Genomic DNA, 7,136 nt, shown 5'->3' on the forward strand with positions numbered 1-7,136 from the left:
TAGTGGGGAAAGACTTCCCTGAAGAAATTAACTTTAGAATACTCGACTAGAGGGAACGTGAGACTGTTCTTAGAGACCAACTTCCCCAGCCTGGTATTACAGATGGTACAACTAAGGTGCAGAAGGCAGAAGGAATTGGCCCAATGTCACCCAAATAGTTCGGGGCAGGGTTAGGCCTAGTTGGTTAGACAGAAAATATGTTCTGTGTCTTACCTTGTGTCAAGCATTGTGCTTCGTGCTTGGGATGCACTGGGATACACTGAGGAAGCAGACACAGTCCCTGACTCAGAGATCCTACTGTCTCCTCTCAGACACTGAATGAATGATTGTGAATAATTACAATGTGTCACGTGTCAGAAAGTGATAGCACCAGGTGCTGTGTAATAGAGAAGCATCAGGGAGAAATGTGAGTTACAGAGGTGGAGAAGTGGGTGTGAGAGGGTGGAACACTAAGGCAAGAGCAAAGGTGCAAAAGCAGAAGACAGTTCGTGTCTGAGGAACTAAAAGAAAGTAATGTGGTAGGGCGGGGAGTGGGTAGCAGTGTCTGAGAGGTTGGCAGAGCCCAGGCTGGGTTGGGCCTTATAGCCCAAGGATGGAATTTGGTCTTTTCCCATGAGCCATGGGGGTGAGAGGTCGTCTGGAAGTTGGCCCAGTGTAGACAACTCTGCAGTCTGCCTTTGGTGGGGAGGAGTGGAGAGAAGCAGGAAGGGTGAGAAAACTAGCTGGAATGGGCCCTGGGCTAGAGGTAGGGGTTTTATTAGGCTACATTGGGGCTTATCTGGATGGCAGAAATGAGCATATTTAAGTGCAGGTGGGAAGAAGCAAGTGGAGAGGGAGGTGTGGAAGGTGCAGATGAGTGAGGGGATAACATTCTTGAGGAGCAGGAGAGGACAGCTAGTATTTGGTCAATTATCTAGGGTCTGAGGGCTTTTCAAGGAGCCATGGTAACACAGTGGTTAAGCACTTAGCTGTTAACCACAAGGTCAGTAGTTCAAACCCACCGGCCACTCCGGGGGAAGCAGTCTGCTTCCATAAAGATTACAGCCTTGGAAACCTAAACTGGCAGCCTTCCATGTCACCTGGCATATGGGTGAGACCAGTATTAGTAGATATGGAATGTGTGTTGCCTCCAGAACCCACAGAGGCCTACCAGGCACTTATTGAAGTGAGCATGAAGTGTGAAGATCTTTGGATTATACATTAACACCTACCAGAAACCATTTACCCCAGAAGAAGCGCTGAAAAACCAATTAGACATGACTTGGCCAATTTATATCAGACAGCATTTGTCATCAACCACATCAGAATTGGCACACTGGGCACATGAACAAAGTAGCCACGATGACAGAAATGGAGGCTATGCATATGCCCAACAGCTTGGACTCCCACTACCAAGGAAGATCTAGTCACCGTTGCCTCTGAATATCCAAACTACGAGCAACAGAGATCAATGGTAAAACTCTAATATGGCATTATTCCATTCTTCAAGGAGACCAACTAGTGGCACATTAACTACATCAGACCGCTTCCATTCTGGAAGGGCCGGTGGTTGTCCTCACAGTGATAGATGTCCATTCCAAGGGTGGATTTGCCTTTCCTACCTTCAGATCCTCAGCCAGCACCACTATCTAAGGGCTTACACAGTGTCTGGTTCCCAGGCATGAAATCTCACACAGTATAGCATCTGATGAGAGGACCTGCTTTACAGCAAAGGAAGTGACACCCAGAGTCTGGAGGGCAGGGCCATTGCCCAGATGGCCCCAAAGACAGAGAATTATTTCCAAGCCTCGAGAGCTAATGTAAATTGTTTTGCTGGGTTTTGGACTTACTTGGTGCCCATTATCCCTTCTTTTCCTCCAGTTTCTCACATTTGTAATGGAAATGTCTACTTTGTGCCTGTTCCACCATTGTACTTCGGAAATAGATAACTTGTAGTCTAGATTTCACAGGCTGACAGATGAAGAGGAATTTTGCCCCAGGATGGAATCCATCTAAAGTCTCACCCATATTTGATTCAGATGATTCAGATGAGATTTTGGGCTTGGAGTTGATTTAACACTTTTGGGAGTGTTTTGGAGGGACCAAAGGATGGAATGTTATGGACTGAATTATGTACCCCCTCCCCTAAAAAAAACACTGGTAGCTGTGGAGTCAATTTCAACTCATAGCCACCCTATAGGACAGAGCAGAACTGCTCCACAGGGTTTCCAAGGAGTGGCTGGTGGATTCAAACAGCTGACTTTTTGGTTAGTAGTTGAGCTCTTAACCACCGCACCATCAGGGCTCCCCGCCAAAAAATATGTGTTGTAAATCCTAACCTCTATGCCTGTGATTATAACTCCATTTGGGAATGGATTGCCTTTGTTATGTTAATCAGGCAGGATTAGTGTAGGCTGTGTCTTGAGTCAATCTCTTTTGAGATATAAAAGAGATCAAACAACAAGTGAGCAAAGCAGAGATAGGGTGAAATAGATGCCAAGACACATGGAGATCATCCAGGAGCAGAAGCTCAAAAGAGACAAAGACCTTCCTCCAGAGCCCAGAGAGATAAAAAGTCTTCCCCTAAAGCCAACACCCTGAATTTGGACTTCTATCCTCCTAAACTATGTTGTTGTTGTTGTTGTTAGGTGCTGTAGAGTCAGTTCCAACTCACAGCGACAGTATATATAACAGAACAAAACACTGCTTGGTCCTGCGCCATCCTCACAATCGTTGTGCTTGAGCCCATTGTTGCAACCATTGTATCAATCCATCTCATTGAGGGTCTTCCTCTTTTTCGATGATCCTCTTCTTTACCAAGCATGATGTCCTTCTCCAGGGACTGATCCTTCCTGATAACATGTCCAAAATATGAGAAAATAAATTTCTGTTTGTTAAAGCCACCCATTTGTGGTGTTTCTGTTACAAAAAAAAAAAAAACCCATTGCCATCGAGTCAATTCCGACTCATAGCAACCCTATAGGACAGAGCAGAACTGCCCACAAGGTTTCCAAGAAGCGGTTGGTGGATTCGAACTGCTGACCTTTTGGTTAGTGGCCAAGCCCTTAATTATTGAGCCATAAGGACTTCATTTCTTTTATAACATCACTATATAACTAAGACAACCTATTTGATTAAAATTTATATCTAGGTATTTTATTATTTTAGATACTATTGTAAATGGAATTGTTTTCATAATTTCCTTTTCAGATTTTTCATTGTTGCGTATAGAAACACAACTGATTTTTGTATGTTCATCTTGTATCTACAACTTTGCTGAATTCATTTATTAGCTATAGTAGCTTTATTGTGGAAATCTGGGGTTTTCTATATATAAAATCATGTCATCTGCAAATAGTGATAGTTTTACTTCTTCATTTTCTACTTGGATTTTTTTTTTCTTTTTTCTCTGATTGCTCTAGCTAAAATGTCTAGTAGAATGTTTAACAGCAGTGATGAAAGTGGGTATCCTTGTCTTGTTCTTGATGTTAGGGGGAAAGCTTTTGTCTTTTATCATTGAGTATGATGTTAACTATGGGTTTTTTGTAAATGCCCTTTATCATGTTGAGAAATTTCCCTTCTGTCATGGATTGAATTGTGTCCCCCAAAATATGTATATCAGTTTGGCTAGGCCATGATTCCCAGTATTGTGTGATTGTCTACCATTTTGTCATCTGATATGATTTTCCTATGTGTTGTAAATCCTACTTTTATGATGTTAATAAGGTGGGATAGGCAGCAGTTATGTTTTTTATGAGGCAAGACTCAATCTACAAGATTGGATTGTGTCTTGAGCCAATATCTTTTGAGATCTAAAAGACGGAAGTGAGCAGCAAGTCCTTCAGACCCAGGGTTCCTGCTCAGAGAAGCTCTTAGTCCAGGGGAAGATTGAGGAGAAGGACCTTCCTCCAGAGCTGACAGAGAAAGCCTTCGCCTAGAGCTGATGCCCTGAATTTGAGCTTCTAGCCTACTAGATTGTGAGAAAATAAATTTCTCTTTTTTAAAGCCATTCACTGCGGTATTTCTGTTACAGCAGCACTAGATGACCAAGACACCTTCTATTCCTAGTTTGTTGAGTGTTTTTATTATGAAAGGTGTTGGATTTTATCAAATGCCTTTTCTATTGATATGATCATGTGGTTCTTTTCCTTTTGTTCTATTCATGTGGTGCATTACATTGACTGATTTTCTTATGTTGAACCACCCTTGCATTCCAAGGATAAGACCCACTTAACCATGGCATATAATCATTTTAATAGGTGTTGGATTTGGTTTTATGCTGGGTAAGGGAATTAAAGAAAAAAAAAAAAACAAAAAACTGAGGTACCTGATAAGATCTGAAAGGCCGGTTTGAGGATCGGGTGCGATTCCTTGTTTTCTGGTTCCATTTTCACCCTACCAGCAGCCATCTTCTGTACTGTTTCAAAGAGAGGAATGTCTGGTAATGATGATATAAGTGCGCTGTGACCCCTCCCTGTCATATACCCATGTAATTGCCACACTGTAACGAATATAAGAAAGAAACTTATAATCTTTTAAGCCAATCGCCTTACAGAGCTTGCCACAGGAAGTCCTGCCTTAAAATGATTTACTACCAATCGAGTAATGTCTTTCGATGATCTAAGCCTGTAATTAACAATCAAATAATGTCTTTCAATGATCTAAGTTTGTAAATACCAACCAAGTAACATGTTTCATATACATTGTTCCCCTCCTATAAAACATCACTCACTGCTGAGTTGCCATTTTGGATTACTGGATTTTACCGCATGGAGCTCAGTCAATTCCCAACACAAGCTGCCTCTTTTTTTTCAACAAATCTCTCAGTTTTACATTAATCAGAGTATGGATGGTTACTCTAGGACAATAATTTTTGCATCTGTATTCATAAAGAATATTGGGCTTTAGTTTTCTTGTGGTGCTGTTACCGGAGAATGGCCTCGGTTCTTGTCTTCGGTGTAGGAAAGAATTCAAACACTGAGACAAATAGTGCCAAGCGGGCAGAGGTTTACTAGCAAGCAGAGGGTTGGTAGTAAAATTACACTTGACTAGGAAGCGTTAAGTGGGCTACTCAAGTAGAGAAAGAATCTGAGTGCCCATAGTTTTTTTAGGGTTTTAGGGTTTTATACCCTTTTTGTCTCTTCATCTGTCTCTGTTAACATTTAAAAGCCGGGACAAGACCCCCTACGAAGACTATTTCCTTGGCTTAAGGTTTAATTACCAAGTTAGGGATCTTATCAAGTTAGGGACTTTATCAAGCTAAGGACTTTATCAAATCAAAGACCCCTTAAAGATCATTTCCTTGGCTTAAAGTTTAACTATGTAGGGGCCATCTTACTGAGGAATGTCACCACTCCCTGCCTCTTCCTCTTCCCGAGTGCAAGCTTTCCCCCTTCCCCTTACTGTGCCAGTTGCTTGATTAGGGTCCATGCTCTGGAACAGCTGAGCCAATGAAATGTACTCCAAGTCAGAAAGAGTGAGAAAGTTTATTTAGGAGGTGTCCACCAATGGAAAATCTGACAGCAATGCAGGCTGTCTCTATGGAGTCCCAAAAGGCATTTTTACATTACCCAGTCCCAGTGCCCTCGAGTCGATTCCGACTCATAGTGACCCTATAGGACGGAGTAGAACTGCTGCTTGTATATGATTTTTACAAAGGTTAGAAGTGTCTTTGTAGCCCGCAGATGGCATGGCTGGATGAGTTACTCATTACAAGGTAATTACAAGAGATTCTTTATTAGACTAAAGAGATACAGGCTGGGCACCTCCTTATCAGGCTAAAGATAAACATGCCAGACATTTGGGCTCTAATATTCTTGTTAGGGGTCGTAAGTCATAGGTGGCTGGACAGAGCAAAACAAAGTCATTAACAAAGATATGTGGAAAGGAGAAGGCAGGCAAAAAAAAAAAAAAGACTGTAGGTTCATCATGGTGTTAGTTATGTCAAGCTCTCAGTTGCCCATTTTGAAAAGGAGAAAACATGCTGCGGAGTACTAGGGTCACATGCCTTTACCTGCTTTTGGTATCAGGATAATGCTGACCTCATACAATGAGATAGGAAGCTTCCCTCCTCTTCTACGTTTTGGAAGAGTTTGAGAAGAATTGTTAAATATTTTCAATACTAAGGGAGCAAAGGCCCTGAGATCAGGGGGTGCCTGTCTGAAAAATAGCGAAGAGACTGGTGTAGTTAGTTGAGAAGTAAGTAAAAGAGAAAGAGACTATACTATTGGGGAGGTAATAGGGGGTTGAGTGTGGAATCTAGAGACTTAGTAAGACAGAGAACAGAGGGGCCCCCAAATCTGCAAACAAAATAACAATAGGCCAGGGCTCAGAAACAAAGCCATCACCCAGAACAATGGGGCAGGGTATCTAAAAATAGCCTGCAAACTTCTTTAAAGTTGCCTTTCAGAAGCAGCTGGAGAAAACCAGGCCCAGGGACATGCACAGGACATCCACCTGTGACCGCTGTGTGGCCTTCCACCAGGGCAGTGAGGGGCTACAGCCCCAGCCGGGGAATCGAACCCAGGGAACAGGAGACTGCACAGGTGCGACACCCCATGATAAGTCCTGGTACGCGAATCTCAGAGGCCTCCAGGACAGGAGCCATCCTGGAAAGCAGCTGCGCATCATTCACCTTAGACTATGAATAAACGTGAATCTTTTCCCACCCAAGAACTTTTAAAAACTCGGGCCTGTCTTTCATTCTGGGAGATGAGGGTAAGCGTTGCTCTAGGCCCTCCTCGTCTCCGCTTGCAAGACTCTTCAATAAAGCTTTGCCTGTGTGGGAAACTACGTACTTTACCTGCTCATTCTTGACCGGTGAGAGGCAAGAACCTTATTCCTCTAACAATACTACTGCCCTTGCATGATTTGTTGTACCAGTGACTGGATAGGTAGTTTGTTTCAGGAGGAAGTGTTAGCAAGACTATTTTGCCCCCATATCTAAGCTGCTTTCTCCAATCTAGCTTTCATGTACAATAAAGATGACATTTTTCTTTTCATTTGGCTGTCTACTCTGTCTTCTCAGTTGGTTCTGGATCTGGGAGAGAAAGAGTTATTCATTGACCTGCTAATACCACAAAATTTAACAGTGTTAAGTGGTTGCAGGAGGTCAACCAAGGTAAGGGCTGAGTAGTTCCCACTGAATTTACCAACAG

This window comes from Elephas maximus, chromosome 2 (assembly GCF_024166365.1).
Source record: "Elephas maximus indicus isolate mEleMax1 chromosome 2, mEleMax1 primary haplotype, whole genome shotgun sequence".
Lineage (NCBI taxonomy): Eukaryota > Metazoa > Chordata > Mammalia > Proboscidea > Elephantidae > Elephas > Elephas maximus.